The following is a 26,385-nucleotide window of genomic DNA, read 5'->3' on the forward strand; positions in this document are numbered from 1 at the left end:
TTAAAATCAATAAGGAGATTACAAAACCATTTAAAGCGAGTAATAAGGCTTTCAAAGGCATAGGTGACTATAAATAGACTTTACTTGTCAAGGAAGGCTTTCGCTTGGCGTTTCTCAAGGTAAACATTTATTTATAACCTTTCTTAACCGAAAACATAAAAAAATTCAACTTAAAATCAATAAGGAGATTATAGAACCATTTAAAGCGAGTAATAAGGCTTTCAAAGGAATAGGTGACTATAAATGGACTTTTCTGGTCAATGCATGGCTTTTGCTTCGCGTTTCTCGAGGTAAACATCTATTTATAACCTTTCTTAATTGAGAACATAAAAATATTCAATTCAAAATCAATAATAAGATTATAAAACCATTTAACGTGAGTAATAAGGCTTTCAAAGGCATAGGTGACTATAAATGGACTTTACTTGTACATGGAAGGCTTTCGCTTGGCGTTTCTCAAGGTAAAAATTTATTTATAACCTTTCTTAATCGAAAACATAAAAAAATTCAACTTAAAATCAATAATGAGATTATAAAACCATTTAAAGCGACTAATAAGGCTTTGAAAGGCATAGGTGACTATAAATTGACTTTTCTTATCAATGGATGGCTTTTGCTTCGCGTTTCTCAAGGTAAACATTTATTTATAACCTTTCTTAACCGAAAACATAAAAAAATTCAACTTAAAATCAATAATGAGATTATAAAACCATTTAAAGCGAGTAATAAGGCTTTCAAAGGCATAGGTGACTATAAATGGACTTTTCTTGTCAATGGATGGCTTTTGCTTCACGTTTCTCGAGGTAAACATTTATTTATAACCTTTCTTATCCGAAAATATAAAAAAATTCAACTTAAAATCAATAATGAGATTATAAAACCATTTAAAGCGAGTAATAAGGCTTTCAAAGGTATAAGTGACTATAAATGGACTTTTCTTGTCAATGGATGGCTTTTGCTTCACGTTTCTCGAGGTAAACATTTATTTATAACCTTTCTTAACCGAAAACATAAAAACATTCAACTTAAAATCAATAATGAGATTATAAAACCATTTAAAGCGAGTAATAAGGCTTTGAAAGGCATAGGTGACTATAAATGGACTTTTCTTGTCAATGGATGGCTTTTGCTTCACGTTTCTCGAGGTAAACATTTATTTATAACCTTTCCTATCCGAAAATATAAAAAAATTCAACTTAAAATCAATAACGAGATTATAAAACCATTTAAAGCGAGTAATAAGGCTTTCAAAGGCATAGGTGACTGTAAAAGGACTTTTCTTGTCAATGGATGGCTTTTGCTTCACGTTTCTCGAGGTAAACATTTATTTATAACCTTTCTTATCCGAAAATATAAAAAAAATCAACTTAAAATCAATAATCAGATTATAAAACCATTTAAAGCGAGTAATAAGGCTTTCAAAGGTATAAGTGACTATAAATGGACTTTTCTTGTCAATCGATGGCTTTTGCTTCACGTTTCTCGAGGTAAACATTTATTTATAACCTTTCTTAACCGAAAACATAAAAACATTCAACTTAAAATAAATAATGAGATTATAAAACCATTTAAAGCGAGTAATAAGGCTTTCAAAGGCATAGGTGACTATAAATGGACTCTTCTTGTCAATGGATGGCTTTTGCTTCACATTTCTCGATGTAAACATTTATTTAGAACCTTTCTTAATCGAAAACATAAAAAAATTCAACTGAAAATCAATAACGAGATTATAAAACCATTTAAAGTGACTAATAAGGCTTTGAAAGGCATAGGTGACTATAAATGGACTTTTCTTGTCAATGGATGGCTTTTGCTTCACATTTCTCGAGGTAAACATTTATTTAGAACCTTTCTTAACCGAAAACATAAAAAAATTCAACTTAAAATCAATAACGAGATTATAAAACCATTTAAAGTGACTAATAAGGCTTTGAAAGGCATAGGTGACTATAAATGGACTTTTTTTGTCAATGGATGGCTTTTGCTTCACATTTCTCGAGGTAAACATTTATTTTGAACCTTTCTTAACCAAAAACATAAACAAATTCAACTTAAAATCAATAATGAGATTATAAAACCATTTAAAGCGAGTAATAAGGCTTTCAAAGGTATAAGTGACTATAAATGGACTTTTCTAGTCAATGGATGGCTTTTGCTTCATGTTTCTCAAGGTAAACATTTATTTAGAACCTTTCTTAACGGAAAACATAAAAAAATTCAAATGAAAATCAATAACGAGATTATAAAACCATTTAAAGTGACTAATAAGGCTTTCAAAGGTATAAGTGACTATAAATGGACTTTTCTTGTCAATGGATGGCTTTTGCTTCACGTTTCTCGAGGTAAACATTTATTTATAACCTTTCTTAACCGAAAACATAAAAAAATTCAACTTAAAATCAATAATGAGATTATAAAACCATTTCAAGCGAGTAATAAGGCTTTCAAAGGTATAGGTGACGATAAATGGACTTTTCTTATCAATGGATGGCTTTTGCTTCACGTTTCTCGAGGTAAACATTTATTTATAACCTTTCTTATCCGAAAATATAAAAAAATTCAACTTAAAATCAACAATGAGATTATAAAACCATTCAAAGCGAGTAATAAGGCTTTCAAAGGCATAGGTGACTATAAATAGACTTTACTTGTCAACGGAAGGCTTTCGCTTGGCGTTTCTCAAGGTAAACATTTATTTATAACCTTTCTTAACCGAAAACATAAAAAAATTCAACTTAAAATCAATAAGGAGATTACAAAACCATTTAAAGCGAGTAATAAGGCTTTCAAAGGCATAGGTGACTATAAATAGACTTTACTTGTCAAGGAAGGCTTTCGCTTGGCGTTTCTCAAGGTAAACATTTATTTATAACCTTTCTTAACCGAAAACATAAAAAAATTCAACTTAAAATCAATAAGGAGATTATAGAACCATTTAAAGCGAGTAATAAGGCTTTCAAAGGAATAGGTGACTATAAATGGACTTTTCTGGTCAATGCATGGCTTTTGCTTCGCGTTTCTCGAGGTAAACATCTATTTATAACCTTTCTTAATTGAGAACATAAAAATATTCAATTCAAAATCAATAATAAGATTATAAAACCATTTAACGTGAGTAATAAGGCTTTCAAAGGCATAGGTGACTATAAATGGACTTTACTTGTACATGGAAGGCTTTCGCTTGGCGTTTCTCAAGGTAAAAATTTATTTATAACCTTTCTTAATCGAAAACATAAAAAAATTCAACTTAAAATCAATAATGAGATTATAAAACCATTTAAAGCGACTAATAAGGCTTTGAAAGGCATAGGTGACTATAAATTGACTTTTCTTATCAATGGATGGCTTTTGCTTCGCGTTTCTCAAGGTAAACATTTATTTATAACCTTTCTTAACCGAAAACATAAAAAAATTCAACTTAAAATCAATAATGAGATTATAAAACCATTTAAAGCGAGTAATAAGGCTTTCAAAGGCATAGGTGACTATAAATGGACTTTTCTTGTCAATGGATGGCTTTTGCTTCACGTTTCTCGAGGTAAACATTTATTTATAACCTTTCTTATCCGAAAATATAAAAAAATTCAACTTAAAATCAATAATGAGATTATAAAACCATTTAAAGCGAGTAATAAGGCTTTCAAAGGTATAAGTGACTATAAATGGACTTTTCTTGTCAATGGATGGCTTTTGCTTCACGTTTCTCGAGGTAAACATTTATTTATAACCTTTCTTAACCGAAAACATAAAAACATTCAACTTAAAATCAATAATGAGATTATAAAACCATTTAAAGCGAGTAATAAGGCTTTCAAAGGTATAGGTGACTATAAATGGACTTTTCTTGTCAATGGATGGCTTTTGCTTCACGTTTCTCGAGGTAAACATTTATTTATAACCTTTCTTATCCGAAAATATAAAAAAATTCAACTTAAAATCAATAATGAGATTATAAAACCATTTAAAGCGAGTAATAAGGCTTTCAAAGGTATAAGTGACTATAAATGGACTTTTCTTGTCAATGGATGGCTTTTGCTTCACGTTTCTCGAGGTAAACATTTATTTATAACCTTTCTTAACCGAAAACATAAAAACATTCAACTTAAAATCAATAATGAGATTATAAAACCATTTAAAGCGAGTAATAAGGCTTTGAAAGGCATAGGTGACTATAAATGGACTTTTCTTGTCAATGGATGGCTTTTGCTTCACGTTTCTCGAGGTAAACATTTATTTATAACCTTTCCTATCCGAAAATATAAAAAAATTCAACTTAAAATCAATAACGAGATTATAAAACCATTTAAAGCGAGTAATAAGGCTTTCAAAGGCATAGGTGACTGTAAAAGGACTTTTCTTGTCAATGGATGGCTTTTGCTTCACGTTTCTCGAGGTAAACATTTATTTATAACCTTTCTTATCCGAAAATATAAAAAAAATCAACTTAAAATCAATAATCAGATTATAAAACCATTTAAAGCGAGTAATAAGGCTTTCAAAGGTATAAGTGACTATAAATGGACTTTTCTTGTCAATCGATGGCTTTTGCTTCACGTTTCTCGAGGTAAACATTTATTTATAACCTTTCTTAACCGAAAACATAAAAACATTCAACTTAAAATAAATAATGAGATTATAAAACCATTTAAAGCGAGTAATAAGGCTTTCAAAGGCATAGGTGACTATAAATGGACTCTTCTTGTCAATGGATGGCTTTTGCTTCACATTTCTCGATGTAAACATTTATTTAGAACCTTTCTTAATCGAAAACATAAAAAAATTCAACTGAAAATCAATAACGAGATTATAAAACCATTTAAAGTGACTAATAAGGCTTTGAAAGGCATAGGTGACTATAAATGGACTTTTCTTGTCAATGGATGGCTTTTGCTTCACATTTCTCAAGGTAAACATTTATTTAGAACCTTTCTTAACCGAAAACATAAAAAAATTCAACTTAAAATCAATAACGAGATTATAAAACCATTTAAAGTGACTAATAAGGCTTTGAAAGGCATAGGTGACTATAAATGGACTTTTTTTGTCAATGGATGGCTTTTGCTTCACATTTCTCGAGGTAAACATTTATTTTGAACCTTTCTTAACCAAAAACATAAACAAATTCAACTTAAAATCAATAATGAGATTATAAAACCATTTAAAGCGAGTAATAAGGCTTTCAAAGGTATAAGTGACTATAAATGGACTTTTCTAGTCAATGGATGGCTTTTGCTTCATGTTTCTCAAGGTAAACATTTATTTAGAACCTTTCTTAACTGAAAACATAAAAAAATTCAACTGAAAATCAATAACGAGATTATAAAACCATTTAAAGTGACTAATAAGGCTTTCAAAGGTATAAGTGACTATAAATGGACTTTTCTTGTCAATGGATGGCTTTTGCTTCACGTTTCTCGAGGTAAACATTTATTTATAACCTTTCTTAACCGAAAACATAAAAAAATTCAACTTAAAATCAATAATGAGATTATAAAACCATTTAAAGCGAGTAATAAGGCTTTCAAAGGTATAGGTGACGATAAATGGACTTTTCTTGTCAATGGATGGCTTTTGCTTCACGTTTCTCGAGGTAAACATTTATTTATAACCTTTCTTATCCGAAAATATAAAAAAATTCAACTTAAAATCAACAATGAGATTATAAAACCATTCAAAGCGAGTAATAAGGCTTTCAAAGGCATAGGTGACTATAAATAGACTTTACTTGTCAACGGAAGGCTTTCGCTTGGCGTTTCTCAAGGTAAACATTTATTTATAACCTTTCTTAACCGAAAACATAAAAAAATTCAACTTAAAATCAATAAGGAGATTATAGAACCATTTAAAGCGAGTAATAAGGCTTTCAAAGGCATAGGTGACTATAAATGGACTTTTCTGGTCAATGCATGGCTTTTGCTTCGCGTTTCTCGAGGTAAACATCTATTTATAACCTTTCTTAATTGAGAACATAAAAATATTCAATTCAAAATCAATAATAAGATTATAAAACCATTTAACGTGAGTAATAAGGCTTTCAAAGGCATAGGTGACTATAAATGGACTTTACTTGTCAATGGAAGGCTTTCGCTTGGCGTTTCTCAAGGTAAACATTTATTTATAACCTTTCTTAATCGAAAACATAAAAAAATTCAACTTAAAATCAACAATGAGATTATAAAACCATTTAAAGCGAGTAATAAGGCTTTCAGAGGCATAGGTGACTATAAATGGACTTTTCTGGTCAATGGATGGCTTTTGCTTCGCGTTTCTCGAGGTAAACATTTATTTATAACCTTTCTTAATCGAAAACATAAAAAAATTTAATGCAAAATCAATAATAAGATTATAAAACCATTTAACGTGAGTAATAAGGCTTTCAAAGGCATAGGTGACTATAAATGGACTTTTCTTGTCAATGGATGGCTTTTGCTTCGCGTTTCTCGAGGTAAACATTTATTTATAACCTTTCTTAACCGAAAATATAAAAAAATTTAACTTAAAATCAATAATGAGATTATAAAACCATTTAAAGCGAGTAATAAGGCTTTCAAAGGTATAGGTGACTATAAATGGACTTTTCTTGTCAATGGATGGCTTTTGCTTCGCGTTTCTCAAGGTAAACATTTATTTATAATCTTTCTTAACAAAAAACATAAAAAAATTCAACTTAAAATCAATAATGAAATTATAAAACCATTTAAAGCGAGTAATAAGGCTTTGAAAGGCATAGGTGACTATAAATAGACTTTTCTTGTCAATGGATGGCTTTTGCTTCACGTTTCTCGAGGTAAACATTTATTTACAACCTTTCTTAATCGAAAACGTAAACAAATTCAACTTAAAATAAATAATAAGATTATAAAACCATTTAAAGCGAGTAATAAGGCTTTAAAAGGCATAGGTGACTATAAATGGACTTTACTTGTCAATGGAAGGCTTTCGCTTGGCGTTTCTCAAGGTAAACATTTATTTATAACCTTTCTTAACCGAAAACATAAAAAAATTCAACTTAAAATCAATAATGAAATTATAAAACCATTTAAAGCGAGTAATAAGGCTTTAAAAGGTATAGGTGACTATAAATGGACTTTTCTTGTCAATGGATGGCTTTTGCTTTGCGTTTCTCGAGGTAAACATCTATTTATAACCTTTCTTAATTGAGAACATAAAAATATTCAATTCAAAATCAACAATAAGATTATAAAACCATTTAACGTGAGTAATAAGGCTTTCAAAGGCATAGGTGACTATAAATGGACTTTACTTGTCAATGGAAGGCTTTCGCTTGGCGTTTCTCAAGGTAAACAATTAGTTCTAACCTTTCTTAACCGAAAACATAAAAAAATTCAACTATAAATCAATAATGAAATTATAAAACCATTTAAAGCGAGTAATAAGGCTTTCAAAGGCATAGGTGACTATAAATGGACTTTTCTAGTCAATGGATGGCTTTTGCTTCGCGTTTCTCGAGGTAAACATTTATTTATAACCTTTCTTAATCGAAAACATAAAAAAATTTAATTCAAAATCAATAATAAGATTATAAAACCATTTAACGTGAGTAATAAGGCTTTCAAAGGCATAGGTGACTATAAATGGACTTTTCTTGTCAATGGATGGCTTTTGCTTCGCGTTTCACGAGGTAAACATTTATTTATAACCTTTCTTAACCGAAAATATAAAAAAATTCAACTTAAAATCAATAATGAGATTATAAAACCATTTAAAGCGAGTAATAAGGCTTTCAAAGGTATAGGTGACTATAAATGGACTTTTCTTGTCAATGGATGGCTTTTGCTTCGCGTTTCTCGAGGTAAACATTTATTTATAATCTTTCTTAACAAAAAACATAAAAAAATTCAACTTAAAATCAATAATGAAATTATAAAACCATTGAAAGCGAGTAATAAGGCTTTGAAAGGCATAGGTGACTATAAATAGACTTTTCTTGCCAATGGATGGCTTTTGCTTCGCGTTTCTTAAGGTAAACATTTATTTATAACCTTTCTTAATCGAAAACATAAAAAAATTTAATTCAAATCAATAATAAGTTTATAAAACCATTTAACGTGAGTAATAGAGCTTTCAAAGGCATAGGTGACTATAAATGGACTTTTCTTGTCAATGGATGGCTTTTGCTTCACGTTTCTCGAGGTAAACATTTATTTATAACCTTTCTTAATTGAAAACATAAAAAAATTGAATTCAAAATCAATAATAAGATTATAAAACCATTTAACTTGAGTAATAAGGCTTTCAAAGGCATAGGTGACTATAAATGGACTTTTCTTGTCAATGGATGGCTTTTGCTTGGCGTTTCTCGAGGTAAACATTTATTTATAACCTTTCTTAACCAAAAACATAAAAAAATTCAACTTAAAATCAATAATGAGATTATAAAACCATTTAAAGCGAGTAATAAGGCTTTGAAAGGCATAGGTGACTATAAATTGACTTTTCTTATCAATGGATGGCTTTTGCTTCACGTTTCTCGAGGTACACATTTATTTATAACCTTTTTTATCCGAAAATATAAAAAAATTCAACTTAAAATCAATAACGAGATTATAAAACCATTTAAAGCGAGTAATAAGGCTTTCAAAGGTATAAGTGACTATAAATGGACTTTTCTTGTCAATGGATGGCTTTTGCTTCACGTTTCTCGAGGTAAACATTTATTTATAACCTTTCTTAACCGAAAACATAAAAACATTCAACTTAAAATCAATAATGAGATTATAAAACCATTTAAAGCGAGTAATAAGGCTTTGAAAGGCATAGGTGACTATAAATGGACATTTCTTGTCAATGGATGGCTTTTGCTTCACGTTTCTCGAGGTAAACATTTATTTATAACCTTTCTTATCCGAAAATATAAAAAAATTCAACTTAAAATAAATAATGAGATTATAAAACCATTTAAAGCGAGTAATAAGGCTTTCAAAGGCATAGGTGACTATAAAAGGACATTTCTTGTCAATGGATGGCTTTTGCTTCACGTTTCTCGAGGTAAACGTTTATTTATAACCTTCTTAACCGAAAACATAAAAAAAATCAACTTAAAATCAATAATGAGATTATAAAACCATTTAAAGCGAGTAATAAGGCTTTCAAAGGGATAAGTGACTATAAATGGACTTTTCTTGTCAATGGATGGCTTTTGCTTCACGTTTCTCGAGGTAAACATTTATTTATAACCTTTCTTAATTGATAACATAAAAAAATTTAATTCAAAATCAATAATAAGATTATAAAACCATTTAAAGCGAGTAATAAGGCTTTCAAAGGTATAAGTGACTATAAATGGACTTTTCTTGCCAATGGATGGCTTTTGCTTCACGTTTCTCCAGGTAAACATTTATTTAGAACCTTTCTTAACCGAAAACATAAAAAAATTCAACTGAAAATCAATAACGAGATTATAAAACCATTTAAAGTGACTAATAAGGCTTTCAAAGGTATAAGTGATTATAAATGGACTTTACTTGTCAACGGAAGGCTTTCGCTTGGCGTTTCTCAAGGTAAACATTTATTTATAACCTTTCTTAACCAAAAACATAAAAAAATTCAACTATAAATCAATAATGAAATTATAAAACCATTTAAAGCGAGTAATAAGGCTTTGAAAGGCATAGGTGACTATAAATGGACTTTTCTTGTCAATGGATGGCTTTTGCTTCACGTTTCTCGAGGTAAACATTTATTTATAACCTTTCCTATCCGAAAATATAAAAAAATTCAACTTAAAATCAATAACGAGATTATAAAACCATTTAAAGCGAGTAATAAGGCTTTCAAAGGCATAGGTGACTATAAAAGGACTTTTCTTGTCAATGGATGGCTTTTGCTTCACGTTTCTCGAGGTAAACATTTATTTATAACCTTTCTTATCCGAAAATATAAAAAAAATCAACTTAAAATCAATAATCAGATTATAAAACCATTTAAAGCGAGTAATAAGGCTTTCAAAGGTATAAGTGACTATAAATGGACTTTTCTTGTCAATCGATGGCTTTTGCTTCACGTTTCTCGAGGTAAACATTTATTTATAACCTTTCTTAACCGAAAACATAAAAACATTCAACTTAAAATAAATAATGAGATTATAAAACCATTTAAAGCGAGTAATAAGGCTTTCAAAGGCATAGGTGACTATAAATGGACTCTTCTTGTCAATGGATGGCTTTTGCTTCACATTTCTCGATGTAAACATTTATTTAGAACCTTTCTTAATCGAAAACATAAAAAAATTCAACTGAAAATCAATAACGAGATTATAAAACCATTTAAAGTGACTAATAAGGCTTTGAAAGGCATAGGTGACTATAAATGGACTTTTCTTGTCAATGGATGGCTTTTGCTTCACATTTCTCGAGGTAAACATTTATTTAGAACCTTTCTTAACCGAAAACATAAAAAAATTCAACTTAAAATCAATAACGAGATTATAAAACCATTTAAAGTGACTAATAAGGCTTTGAAAGGCATAGGTGACTATAAATGGACTTTTTTTGTCAATGGATGGCTTTTGCTTCACATTTCTCGAGGTAAACATTTATTTTGAACCTTTCTTAACCAAAAACATAAACAAATTCAACTTAAAATCAATAATGAGATTATAAAACCATTTAAAGCGAGTAATAAGGCTTTCAAAGGTATAAGTGACTATAAATGGACTTTTCTAGTCAATGGATGGCTTTTGCTTCATGTTTCTCAAGGTAAACATTTATTTAGAACCTTTCTTAACGGAAAACATAAAAAAATTCAACTGAAAATCAATAACGAGATTATAAAACCATTTAAAGTGACTAATAAGGCTTTCAAAGGTATAAGTGACTATAAATGGACTTTTCTTGTCAATGGATGGCTTTTGCTTCACGTTTGTCGAGGTACACATTTATTTATAACCTTTCTTAACCGAAAACATAAAAAAATTCAACTTAAAATCAATAATGAGATTATAAAACCATTTAAAGCGAGTAATAAGGCTTTCAAAGGTATAGGTGACGATAAATGGACTTTTCTTGTCAATGGATGGCTTTTGCTTCACGTTTCTCGAGGTAAACATTTATTTATAACCTTTCTTATCCGAAAATATAAAAAAATTCAACTTAAAATCAACAATGAGATTATAAAACCATTCAAAGCGAGTAATAAGGCTTTCAAAGGCATAGGTGACTATAAATAGACTTTACTTGTCAAGGAAGGCTTTCGCTTGGCGTTTCTCAAGGTAAACATTTATTTATAACCTTTCTTAACCGAAAACATAAAAAAATTCAACTTAAAATCAATAAGGAGATTATAGAACCATTTAAAGCGAGTAATAAGGCTTTCAAAGGCATAGGTGACTATAAATGGACTTTTCTGGTCAATGCATGGCTTTTGCTTCGCGTTTCTCGAGGTAAACATCTATTTATAACCTTTCTTAATTGAGAACATAAAAATATTCAATTCAAAATCAATAATAAGATTATAAAACCATTTAACGTGAGTAATAAGGCTTTCAAAGGCATAGGTGACTATAAATGGACTTTACTTGTACATGGAAGGCTTTCGCTTGGCGTTTCTCAAGGTAAACATTTATTTATAACCTTTCTTAATCGAAAACATAAAAAAATTCAACTTAAAATCAATAATGAGATTATAAAACCATTTAAAGCGAGTAATAAGGCTTTCAAAGGCATAGGTGACTATAAATGGACTTTTCTGGCCAATGGATGGCTTTTGCTTCGCGTTTCTCGAGGTAAACATTTATTTATAACCTTTCTTAATCGAAAACATAAAAAAATTTAATGCAAAATCAATAATAAGATTATAAAACCATTTAACGTGAGTAATAAGGCTTTCAAAGGCATAAGTGACTATAAATGGACTTTTCTGGTCAATGGATGGCTTTTGCTTCGCGTTTCTCGAGGTAAACATTTATTTATAACCTTTCTTAACCAAAAACATAAAAAAATTCAACTTAAAATCAATAATGAGATTATAAAACCATTTAAAGCGACTAATAAGGCTTTGAAAGGCATAGGTGACTATAAATTGACTTTTCTTATCAATGGATGGCTTTTGCTTCGCGTTTCTCAAGGTAAACATTTATTTATAACCTTTCTTAACCGAAAACATAAAAAAATTCAACTTAAAATCAATAATGAGATTATAAAACCATTTAAAGCGAGTAATAAGGCTTTCAAAGGCATAGGTGACTATAAATGGACTTTTCTTGTCAATGGATGGCTTTTGCTTCACGTTTCTCGAGGTAAACATTTATTTATAACCTTTCTTATCCGAAAATATAAAAAAATTCAACTTAAAATCAATAATGAGATTATAAAACCGTTTAAAGCGAGTAATAAGGCTTTCAAAGGTATAAGTGACTATAAATGGACTTTTCTTGTCAATGGATGGCTTTTGCTTCACGTTTCTCGAGGTAAACATCTATTTATAACCTTTCTTAACCGAAAACATAAAAACATTCAACTTAAAATCAATAATGAGATTATAAAACCATTTAAAGCGAGTAATAAGGCTTTGAAAGGCATAGGTGACTATAAATGGACTTTTCTTGTCAATGGATGGCTTTTGCTTCACGTTTCTCGAGGTAAACATTTATTTATAACCTTTCCTATCCGAAAATATAAAAAAATTCAACTTAAAATCAATAACGAGATTATAAAACCATTTAAAGCGAGTAATAAGGCTTTCAAAGGCATAGGTGACTATAAAAGGACTTTTCTTGTCAATGGATGGCTTTTGCTTCACGTTTCTCGAGGTAAACATTTATTTATAACCTTTCTTATCCGAAAATATAAAAAAAATCAACTTAAAATCAATAATCAGATTATAAAACCATTTAAAGCGAGTAATAAGGCTTTCAAAGGTATAAGTGACTGTAAATGGACTTTTCTTGTCAATCGATGGCTTTTGCTTCACGTTTCTCGAGGTAAACATTTATTTATAACCTTTCTTAACCGAAAACATAAAAACATTCAACTTAAAATAAATAATGAGATTATAAAACCATTTAAAGCGAGTAATAAGGCTTTCAAAGGCATAGGTGACTATAAATGGACTCTTCTTGTCAATGGATGGCTTTTGCTTCACATTTCTCGATGTAAACATTTATTTAGAACCTTTCTTAATCGAAAACATAAAAAAATTCAACTGAAAATCAATAACGAGATTATAAAACCATTTAAAGTGACTAATAAGGCTTTGAAAGGCATAGGTGACTATAAATGGACTTTTCTTGTCAATGGATGGCTTTTGCTTCACATTTCTCGAGGTAAACATTTATTTAGAACCTTTCTTAACCGAAAACATAAAAAAATTCAACTTAAAATCAATAACGAGATTATAAAACCATTTAAAGTGACTAATAAGGCTTTGAAAGGCATAGGTGACTATAAATGGACTTTTTTTGTCAATGGATGGCTTTTGCTTCACATTTCTCGAGGTAAACATTTATTTTGAACCTTTCTTAACCAAAAACATAAACAAATTCAACTTAAAATCAATAATGAGATTATAAAACCATTTAAAGCGAGTAATAAGGCTTTCAAAGGTATAAGTGACTATAAATGGACTTTTCTAGGCAATGGATGGCTTTTGCTTCATGTTTCTCAAGGTAAACATTTATTTAGAACCTTTCTTAACGGAAAACATAAAAAAATTCAACTGAAAATCAATAACGAGATTATAAAACCATTTAAAGTGACTAATAAGGCTTTCAAAGGTATAAGTGACTATAAATGGACTTTTCTTGTCAATGGATGGCTTTTGCTTCACGTTTCTCGAGGTAAACATTTATTTATAACCTTTCTTAACCGAAAACATAAAAAAATTCAACTTAAAATCAATAATGAGATTATAAAACCATTTAAAGCGAGTAATAAGGCTTTCAAAGGTATAGGTGACGATAAATGGACTTTGCTTGTCAATGGATGGCTTTTGCTTCACGTTTCTCGAGGTAAACATTTATTTATAACCTTTCTTATCCGAAAATATAAAAAAATTCAACTTAAAATCAACAATGAGATTATAAAACCATTCAAAGCGAGTAATAAGGCTTTCAAAGGCATAGGTGACTATAAATAGACTTTACTTGTCAACGGAAGGCTTTCGCTTGGCGTTTCTCAAGGTAAACATTTATTTATAACCTTTCTTAACCGAAAACATAAAAAAATTCAACTTAAAATCAATAAGGAGATTATAAAACCATTTAAAGCGAGTAATAAGGCTTTCAAAGGCATAGGTGACTATAAATAGACTTTACTTGTCAAGGAAGGCTTTCGCTTGGCGTTTCTCAAGGTAAACATTTATTTATAACCTTTCTTAACCGAAAACATAAAAAAATTCAACTTAAAATCAATAAGGAGATTATAGAACCATTTAAAGCGAGTAATAAGGCTTTCAAAGGCATAGGTGACTATAAATGGACTTTTCTGGTCAATGCATGGCTTTTGCTTCGCGTTTCTCGAGGTAAACATCTATTTATAACCTTTCTTAATTGAGAACATAAAAATATTCAATTCAAAATCAATAATAAGATTATAAAACCATTTAACGTGAGTAATAAGGCTTTCAAAGGCATAGGTGACTATAAATGGACTTTACTTGTACATGGAAGGCTTTCGCTTGGCGTTTCTCAAGGTAAACATTTATTTATAACCTTTCTTAATCGAAAACATAAAAAAATTCAACTTAAAATCAATAATGAGATTATAAAACCATTTAAAGCGAGTAATAAGGCTTTCAAAGGCATAGGTGACTATAAATGGAATTTTCTTGTCAATGGATGGCTTTTGCTTCACATTTCTCAATGTAAACATTTATTTAGAACCTTTCTTAACAAAAAACATAAAAAAATTCAACTTAAAATCAATAATGAGATTATAAAACCATTTAAAGCGAGTAATAAGGCTTTGAAAGGCATAGGTGACTATAAATGGACTTTTCTTGTCAATGGATGGCTTTTGCTTCACGTTTCTCGAGGTAAACATTTATTTATAACCTTTCCTATCCGAAAATATAAAAAAATTCAACTTAAAATCAATAACGAGATTATAAAACCATTTAAAGCGAGTAATAAGGCTTTCAAAGGCATAGGTGACTATAAAAGGACTTTTCTGGTCAATGGATGGCTTTTGCTTCGCGTTTCTCGAGGTAAACATTTATTTATAACCTTTCTTAATCGAAAACATAAAAAAATTCAGCTTAAAATCAATAATGAGATTATAAAACCATTTAAAGCGAGTAATAAGGCTTTCAAACGCATAGGTGACTATAAATGGACTTTTCTGGTCAATGGATGGCTTTTGCTTCGCGTTTCTCGAGGTAAACATTTATTTATAACCTTTCTTAATCGAAAACATAAAAAAATTTAATGCAAAATCAATAATAAGATTATAAAACCATTTAACGTGAGTAATAAGGCTTTCAAAGGTATAGGTGACGATAAATGGACTTTTCTTGTCAATGGATGGCTTTTGCTTCACGTTTCTCGAGGTAAACATTTATTTATAACCTTTCTTAACCGAAAACATAAAAACATTCAACTTAAAATCAATAATGAGATTATAAAACCATTTAAAGCGAGTAATAAGGCTTTGAAAGGCATAGGTGACTATAAATGGACTTTTCTTGTCAATGGATGGCTTTTGCTTCACGTTTCTCGAGGTAAACATTTATTTATAACCTTTCCTATCCGAAAATATAAAAAAATTCAACTTAAAATCAATAACGAGATTATAAAACCATTTAAAGCGAGTAATAAGGCTTTCAAAGGCATAGGTGACTATAAAAGGACTTTTCTTGTCAATGGATGGCTTTTGCTTCACGTTTCTCGAGGTAAACATTTATTTATAACCTTTCTTATCCGAAAATATAAAAAAAATCAACTTAAAATCAATAATCAGATTATAAAACCATTTAAAGCGAGTAATAAGGCTTTCAAAGGTATAAGTGACTATAAATGGACTTTTCTTGTCAATCGATGGCTTTTGCTTCACGTTTCTCGAGGTAAACATTTATTTATAACCTTTCTTAACCGAAAACATAAAAACATTCAACTTAAAATAAATAATGAGATTATAAAACCATTTAAAGCGAGTAATAAGGCTTTCAAAGGCATAGGTGACTATAAATGGACTCTTCTTGTCAATGGATGGCTTTTGCTTCACATTTCTCGATGTAAACATTTATTTAGAACCTTTCTTAATCGAAAACATAAAAAAATTCAACTGAAAATCAATAACGAGATTATAAAACCATTTAAAGTGACTAATAAGGCTTTGAAAGGCATAGGTGACTATAAATGGACTTTTCTTGTCAATGGATGGCTTTTGCTTCACATTTCTCGAGGTAAACATTTATTTAGAACCTTTCTTAACCGAAAACATAAAAAAATTCAACTTAAAATCAATAACGAGATTATAAAACCATTTAAAGTGACTAATAAGGCTTTGAAAGGCATAGGTGACTATAAATGGACTTTTTTTGTCAATGGATGGCTTTTGCTTCACATTTCTCGAGGTAAACATTTATTTTGAACCTTTCTTAACCAAAAACATAAACAAATTCAACTTAAAATCAATAATGAGATTATAAAACCATTTAAAGCGAGTAATAAGGCTTTCAAAGGTATAAGTGACTATAAATGGACTTTTATAGTCAATGGATGGCTTTTGCTTCATGTTTCTCAAGGTAAACATTTATTTAGAACCTTTCTTAACGGAAAACATAAAAAAATTCAACTGAAAATCAATAACGAGATTATAAAACCATTTAAAGTGACTAATAAGGCTTTCAAAGGTATAAGTGACTATAAATGGACTTTTCTTGTCAATGGATGGCTTTTGCTTCACGTTTCTCGAGGTAAACATTTATTTATAACCTTTCTTAACCGAAAACATAAAAAAATTCAACTTAAAATCAATAATGAGATTATAAAACCATTTAAAGCGAGTAATAAGGCTTCCAAAGGTATAGGTGACGATAAATGGACTTTTCTTGTCAATGGATGGCTTTTGCTTCACGTTTCTCGAGGTAAACATTTATTTATAACCTTTCTTATCCGAAAATATAAAAAAATTCAACTTAAAATCAACAATGAGATTATAAAACCATTCAAAGCGAGTAATAAGGCTTTCAAAGGCATAGGTGACTATAAATAGACTTTACTTGTCAACGGAAGGCTTTCGCTTGGCATTTCTCAAGGTAAACATTTATTTATAACCTTTCTTAACCGAAAACATAAAAAAATTCAACTTAAAATCAATAAGGAGATTATAAAACCATTTAAAGCGAGTAATAAGGCTTTCAAAGGCATAGGTGACTATAAATAGACTTTACTTGTCAAGGAAGGCTTTCGCTTGGCGTTTCTCAAGGTAAACATTTATTTATAACCTTTCTTAACCGAAAACATAAAAAAATTCAACTTAAAATCAATAAGGAGATTATAGAACCATTTAAAGCGAGTAATAAGGCTTTCAAAGGCATAGGTGACTATAAATGGACTTTTCTGGTCAATGCATGGCTTTTGCTTCGCGTTTCTCGAGGTAAACATCTATTTATAACCTTTCTTAATTGAGAACATGAAAATATTCAATTCAAAATCAATAATAAGATTATAAAACCATTTAACGTGAGTAATAAGGCTTTCAAAGGCATAGGTGACTATAAATGGACTTTACTTGTACATGGAAGGCTTTCGCTTGGCGTTTCTCAAGGTAAACATTTATTTATAACCTTTCTTAATCGAAAACATAAAAAAATTCAACTTAAAATCAATAATGAGATTATAAAACCATTTAAAGCGAGTAATAAGGCTTTCAAAGGCATAGGTGACTATAAATGGACTTTTCTGGTCAATGGATGGCTTTTGCTTCGCGTTTCTCGAGGTAAACATTTATTTATAACCTTTCTTAATCGAAAACATAAAAAAATTCAGCTTAAAATCAATAATGGGATTATAAAACCATTTAAAGCGAGTAATAAGGTTTTCAAAGGCATAGGTGATTATAAATGGACTTTTCTGGTCAATGGATGGCTTTTGCTTCGCGTTTCTCAAGGTAAACATTTATTTATAACCTTTCTTAATCGAAAACATAAAAAAATTTAATGCAAAATCAATAATAAGATTATAAAACCATTTAACGTGAGTAATAAGGCTTTCAAAGGTATAGGTGACGATAAATGGACTTTTCTTGTCAATGGATGGCTTTTGCTTCACGTTTCTCGAGGTAAACATTTATTTATAACCTTTCTTAACCGAAAACATAAAAACATTCAACTTAAAATCAATAATGAGATTATAAAACCATTTAAAGCGAGTAATAAGGCTTTGAAAGGCATAGGTGACTATAAATGGACTTTTCTTGTCAATGGATGGCTTTTGCTTCACGTTTCTCGAGGTAAACATTTATTTATAACCTTTCCTATCCGAAAATATAAAAAAATTCAACTTAAAATCAATAACGAGATTATAAAACCATTTAAAGCGAGTAATAAGGCTTTCAAAGGCATAGGTGACTATAAAAGGACTTTTCTTGTCAATGGATGGCTTTTGCTTCACGTTTCTCGAGGTAAACATTTATTTATAACCTTTCTTATCCGAAAATATAAAAAAAATCAACTTAAAATCAATAATCAGATTATAAAACCATTTAAAGCGAGTAATAAGGCTTTCAAAGGTATAAGTGACTATAAATGGACTTTTCTTGTCAATCGATGGCTTTTGCTTCACGTTTCTCGAGGTAAACATTTATTTATAACCTTTCTTAACCGAAAACATAAAAACATTCAACTTAAAATAAATAATGAGATTATAAAACCATTTAAAGCGAGTAATAAGGCTTTCAAAGGCATAGGTGACTATAAATGGACTCTTCTTGTCAATGGATGGCTTTTGCTTCACATTTCTCGATGTAAACATTTATTTAGAACCTTTCTTAATCGAAAACATAAAAAAATTCAACTGAAAATCAATAACGAGATTATAAAACCATTTAAAGTGACTAATAAGGCTTTGAAAGGCATAGGTGACTATAAATGGACTTTTCTTGTCAATGGATGGCTTTTGCTTCACATTTCTCCAGGTAAACATTTATTTAGAACCTTTCTTAACCGAAAACATAAAAAAATTCAACTTAAAATCAATAACGAGATTATAAAACCATTTAAAGTGACTAATAAGGCTTTGAAAGGCGTAGGTGATTATAAATGGACTTTTTTTGTCAATGGATGGCTTTTGCTTCACATTTCTCGAGGTAAACATTTATTTTGAACCTTTCTTAACCAAAAACATAAACAAATTCAACTTAAAATCAATAATGAGATTATAAAACCATTTAAAGCGAGTAATAAGGCTTTCAAAGGTATAAGTGACTATAAATGGACTTTTCTAGTCAATGGATGGCTTTTGCTTCATGTTTCTCAAGGTAAACATTTATTTAGAACCTTTCTTAACTGAAAACATAAAAAAATTCAACTGAAAATCAATAACGCGATTATAAAACCATTTAAAGTGACTAATAAGGCTTTCAAAGGTATAAGTGACTATAAATGGACTTTTCTTGTCAATGGATGGCTTTTGCTTCACGTTTCTCGAGGTAAACATTTATTTATAACCTTTCTTAACCGAAAACATAAAAAAATTCAACTTAAAATCAATAATGAGACTATAAAACCATTTAAAGCGAGTAATAAGGCTTTCAAAGGTATAGGTGACGATAAAGGGACTTTTCTTGTCAATGGATGGCTTTTGCTTCACGTTTCTCGAGGTAAACATTTATTTATAACCTTTCTTATCTGAAAATATAAAAAAATTCAATTTAAAATCAACAATGAGATTATAAAACCATTCAAAGCGAGTAATAAGGCTTTCAAAGGCATAGGTGACAATAAATAGACTTTACTTGTCAACGGAAGGCTTTCGCTTGGCGTTTCTCAAGGTAAACATTTATTTATAACCTTTCTTAACCGAAAACATAAAAAAATTCAACTTAAAATCAATAATGAAATTATAAAACCATTTAAAGCGAGTAATAAGGCTTTCAAAGGCATAGGTGACTATAAATGGACTTTTCTGGTCAATGCATGGCTTTTGCTTCGCGTTTCTCGAGGTAAACATCTATTTATAACCTTTCTTAATTGAGAACATAAAAATATTCAATTCAAAATCAATAATAAGATTATAAAACCATTTAAAGTGAGTAATAAGGCTTTCAAAGGCATAGGTGACTATAAATGGACTTTACTTGTACATGGAAGGCTTTCGCTTGGCGTTTCTCAAGGTAAACATTTATTTATAACCTTTCTTAATCGAAAACATAAAAAAATTCAACTTAAAATCAATAATGAGATTATAAAACCATTTAAAGCGAGTAATAAGGCTTTCAAAGGCATAGGTGACTATAAATGGACTTTTCTGGTCAATGGATGGCTTTTGCTTCGCGTTTCTCGAGGTAAACATTTATTTATAACCTTTCTTAATCGAAAACATAAAAAAATTCAACTTAAAATCAATAATGAGATTATAAAACCATTTAAAGCGAGTAATAAGGCTTTCAAAGGCATAGGTGACTATAAATGGACTTTTCTGGTCAATGGATGGCTTTTGCTTCGCGTTTCTCGAGGTAAACATTTATTTATAACCTTTCTTAATCGAAAACATAAAAAAATTTAATGCAAAATCAATAATAAGATTATAAAACCATTTAACGTGAGTAATAAGGCTTTCAAAGGTATAGGTGACGATAAATGGACTTTTCTTGTCAATGGATGGCTTTTGCTTCACGTTTCTCGAGGTAAACATTTATTTATAACCTTTCTTAACCGAAAACATAAAAACATTCAACTTAAAATCAATAATGAGATTATAAAACCATTTAAAGCGAGTAATAAGGCTTTGAAAGGCATAGGTGACTATAAATGGACTTTTCTTGTCAATGGATGGCTTTTGCTTCACGTTTCTCGAGGTAAACATTTATTTATAACCTTTCCTATCCGAAAATATAAAAAAATTCAACTTAAAATCAATAACGAGATTATAAAACCATTTAAAGCGAGTAATAAGGCTTTCAAAGGCATAGGTGACTATAAAAGGACTTTTCTTGTCAATGGATGGCTTTTGCTTGACGTTTCTCGAGGTAAACATTTATTTATAACCTTTCTTATCCGAAAATATAAAAAAAATCAACTTAAAATCAATAATCAGATTATAAAACCATTTAAAGCGAGTAATAAGGCTTTCAAAGGTATAAGTGACTATAAATGGACTTTTCTTGTCAATCGATGGCTTTTGCTTCACGTTTCTCGAGGTAAACATTTATTTATAACCTTTCTTAACCGAAAACATAAAAACATTCAACTTAAAATAAATAATGAGATTATAAAACCATTTAAAGCGATTAATAAGGCTTTCAAAGGCATAGGTGACTATAAATGGACTCTTCTTGTCAATGGATGGCTTTTGCTTCACATTTCTCGATGTAAACATTTATTTAGAACCTTTCTTAATCGAAAACATAAAAAAATTCAACTGAAAATCAATAACGAGATTATAAAACCATTTAAAGTGACTAATAAGGCTTTGAAAGGCATAGGTGACTATAAATGGACTTTTCTTGTCAATGGATGGCTTTTGCTTCACATTTCTCGAGGTAAACATTTATTTAGAACCTTTCTTAACCGAAATCATAAAAAAATTCAACTTAAAATCAATAACGAGATTATAAAACCATTTAAAGTGACTAATAAGGCTTTGAAAGGCATAGGTGACTATAAATGGACTTTTTTTGTCAATGGATGGCTTTTGCTTCACATTTCTCGAGGTAAACATTTATTTTGAACCTTTCTTAACCAAAAACATAAACAAATTCAACTTAAAATCAATAATGAGATTATAAAACCATTTAAAGCGAGTAATAAGGCTTTCAAAGGTATAAGTGACTATAAATGGACTTTTCTAGTCAATGGATGGCTTTTGCTTCATGTTTCTCAAGGTAAACATTTATTTAGAACCTTTCTTAACTGAAAACATAAAAAAATTCAACTGAAAATCAATAACGAGATTATAAAACCATTTAAAGTGACTAATAAGGCTTTCAAAGGTATAAGTGACTATAAATGGACTTTTCTTGTCAATGGATGGCTTTTGCTTCACGTTTCTCGAGGTAAACATTTATTTATAACCTTTCTTAACCGAAAACATAAAAAAATTCAACTTAAAATCAATAATGAGATTATAAAACCATTTAAAGCGAGTAATAAGGCTTTCAAAGGTATAGGTGACGATAAATGGACTTTTCTTGTCAATGGATGGCTTTTGCTTCACGTTTCTCGAGGTAAACATTTATTTATAACCTTTCTTATCCGAAAATATAAAAAAATTCAACTTAAAATCAACAATGAGATTATAAAACCATTCAAAGCGAGTAATAAGGCTTTCAAAGGCATAGGTGACTATAAATAGACTTTACTTGTCAAGGAAGGCTTTCGCTTGGCGTTTCTCAAGGTAAACATTTATTTATAACCTTTCTTAACCGAAAACATAAAAAAATTCAACTTAAAATCAATAAGGAGATTATAAAACCATTTAAAGCGAGTAATAAGGCTTTCAAAGGCATAGGTGACTATAAATGGACTTTTCTGGTCAATGCATGGCTTTTGCTTCGCGTTTCTCGAGGTAAACATCTATTTATAACCTTTCTTAATTGAGAACATAAAAATATTCAATTCAAAATCAATAATAAGATTATAAAACCATTTAACGTGAGTAATAAGGCTTTCAAAGGCATAGGTGACTATAAATGGACTTTACTTGTCAACGGAAGGCTTTCGCTTGGCGTTTCTCAAGGTAAACATTTATTTATAACCTTTCTTAATCGAAAACATAAAAAAATTCAACTTAAAATCAACAATGAGATTATAAAACCATTTAAAGCGAGTAATAAGGCTTTCAAAGGCATAGGTGACTATAAATAGACTTTTCTGGTCAATGGATGGCTTTTGCTTCGCGTTTCTCGAGGTAAACATTTATTTATAACCTTTCTTAATCGAAAACATAAAAAAATTTAATGCAAAATCAATAATAAGATTATAAAACCATTTAACGTGAGTAATAAGGCTTTCAAAGGCATAGGTGACTATAAATGGACTTTTCTTGTCAATGGATGGCTTTTGCTCCGCGTTTCTCGAGGTAAACATTTATTTATAACCTTTCTTAACCGAAAATATAAAAAAATTTAACTTAAAATCAATAATGAGATTATAAAACCATTTAAAGCGAGTAATAAGGCTTTCAAAGGTATAGGTGACTATAAATGGACTTTTCTTGTCAATGGATGGCTTTTGCTTCGCGTTTCTCAAGGTAAACATTTATTTATAATCTTTCTTAACAAAAAACATAAAAAAATTCAACTTAAAATCAATAATGAAATTATAAAACCATTTAAAGCGAGTAATAAGGCTTTGAAAGGCATAGGTGACTATAAATAGACTTTTCTTGTCAATGGATGGCTTTTGCTTCACGTTTCTCGAGGTAAACATTTATTTACAACCTTTCTTAATCGAAAACGTAAACAAATTCAACTTAAAATAAATAATGAGATTATAAAACCATTTAAAGCGAGTAATAAGGCTTTAAAAGGCATAGGTGACTATAAATGGACTTTACTTGTCAATGGAAGGCTTTCGCTTGGCGTTTCTCAAGGTAAACATTTATTTATAACCTTTCTTAACCGAAAACATAAAAAAATTCAACTTAAAATCAATAATGAAATTATAAAACCATTTAAAGCGAGTAATAAGGCTTTAAAAGGTATAGGTGACTATAAATGGACTTTTCTTGTCAATGGATGGCTTTTACTTTGCGTTTCTCGAGGTAAACATCTATTTATAACCTTTCTTAATTGAGAACATAAAAATATTCAATTCAAAATCAATAATAAGATTATAAAACCATTTAACGTGAGTAATAAGGCTTTCAAAGGCATAGGTGACTATAAATGGACTTTACTTGTCAATGGAAGGCTTTCGCTTGGCGTTTCTCAAGGTAAACAATTAGTTATAACCTTTCTTAACCGAAAACATAAAAAAATTCAACTATAAATCAATAATGAAATTATAAAACCATTTAAAGCGAGTAATAAGGCTTTCAAAGGCATAGGTGACTATAAATGGACTTTTCTAGTCAATGGATGGCTTTTGCTTCGCGTTTCTCGAGATAAACATTTATTTATAACCTTTCTTAATCGAAAACATAAAAAAATTTAATTCAAAATCAATAATAAGATTATAAAACCATTTAACGTGAGTAATAAGGCTTTCAAAGGCATAAGTGACTATAAATGGACTTTTCTTGTCAATGGATGGCTTTTGCTTCGCGTTTCACGAGGTAAACATTTATTTATAACCTTTCTTAACCGAAAATATAAAAAAATTCAACTTAAAATCAATAATGAGATTATAAAACCATTTAAAGCGAGTAATAAGGCTTTCAAAGGTATAAGTGACTATAAATGGACTTTTCTTGTCAATGGATGGCTTTTGCTTCGCGTTTCTCGAGGTAAACATTTATTTATAATCTTTCTTAACAAAAAACATAAAAAAATTCAACTTAAAATCAATAATGAAATTATAAAACCATTGAAAGCGAGTAATAAGGCTTTGAAAGGCATAGGTGACTATAAATAGACTTTTCTTGCCAATGGATGGCTTTTGCTTCGCGTTTCTTAAGGTAAACATTTATTTATAACCTTTCTTAATCGAAAACATAAAAAAATTTAATTCAAAATCAATAATGAGATTATAAAACCATTTAACGTGAGTAATAAGGCTTTCAAAGGCATAGGTGACTATAAATGGACTTTTCTTGTCGATGGATGGCTTTTGCTTCAAATTTCTCGAGGTAAACATTTATTTATAACCTTTCTTAACCGAAAACATAAAAAAATTCAACTTAAAATCAATAATGAGATTATAAAACCATTTAAAGCGAGTAATAAGGCTTTCAAAGGCATAGGTGACTATAAATGGACTTTACTTGTCAATGGAAGGCTTTCGCTTGGCGTTTCTCAAGGTAAACATTTATTTATAACCTTTCTTAACCGAAAACATAAAAAAATTCAACTATAAATCACTAATGAAATTATAAAACCATTTAAAGCGAGTAATAAGGCTTTCGAAGGCATAGGTGACTATAAATGGACTTTTCTGGTCAATGGATGGCTTTTGCTTCGCGTTTCTCGAGGTAAACATTTATTTATAACCTTTCTTAATCGAAAACATAAAAAAATTTAATTCAAATCAATAATAAGTTTATAAAACCATTTAACGTGAGTAATAGAGCTTTCAAAGGCATAGGTGACTATAAATGGACTTTTCTTGTCAATGGATGGCTTTTGCTTCACGTTTCTCGAGGTAAACATTTATTTATAACCTTTCTTAATTGAAAACATAAAAAAATTGAATTCAAAATCAATAATAAGATTATAAAACCATTTAACTTGAGTAATAAGGCTTTCAAAGGCATAGGTGACTATAAATGGACTTTTCTTGTCAATGGATGGCTTTTGCTTCGCGTTTCTCGAGGTAAACATTTATTTATAACCTTTCTAAACCAAAAACATAAAAAAATTCAACTTAAAATCAATAATGAGATTATAAAACCATTTAAAGCGAGTAATAAGGCTTTGAAAGGCATAGGTGACTATAAATTGACTTTTCTTGTCAATGGATGGCTTTTGCTTCACGTTTCTCGAGGTACACATTTCTTTATAACATTTTTTATCCGAAAATATAAAAAAATTCAACTTAAAATCAATAACGAGATTATAAAACCATTTAAAGCGAGTAATAAGGCTTTCAAAGGTATAAGTGACTATAAATGGACTTTTCTTGTCAATGGATGGCTTTTGCTTCACGTTTCTCGAGGTAAACATTTATTTATAACCTTTCTTAACCGAAAACATAAAAACATTCAACTTAAAATCAATAATGAGATTATAAAACCATTTCAAGCGAGTAATAAGGCTTTGAAAGGCATAGGTGACTATAAATGGACATTTCTTGTCAATGGATGGCTTTTGCTTCACGTTTCTCGAGGTAAACATTTATTTATAACCTTTCTTATCCGAAAATATAAAAAAATTCAACTTAAAATCAATAACGAGATTATAAAACCATTTAAAGCGAGTAATAAGGCTTTCAAAGGCATAGGTGACTATAAAAAGACATTTCTTGTCAATGGATGGCTTTTGCTTCACGTTTCTCGAGGTAAACGTTTATTTATAACCTTCTTAACCGAAAACATAAAAAAAATCAACTTAAAATCAATAATGAGATTATAAAACCATTTAAAGCGAGTAATAAGGCTTTCAAAGGCAT

This window comes from Theobroma cacao, chromosome 4 (genome assembly GCF_053813885.1).
Source record: "Theobroma cacao isolate CCN51 chromosome 4, ASM5381388v1, whole genome shotgun sequence".
Taxonomy (NCBI): domain Eukaryota; kingdom Viridiplantae; phylum Streptophyta; class Magnoliopsida; order Malvales; family Malvaceae; genus Theobroma; species Theobroma cacao.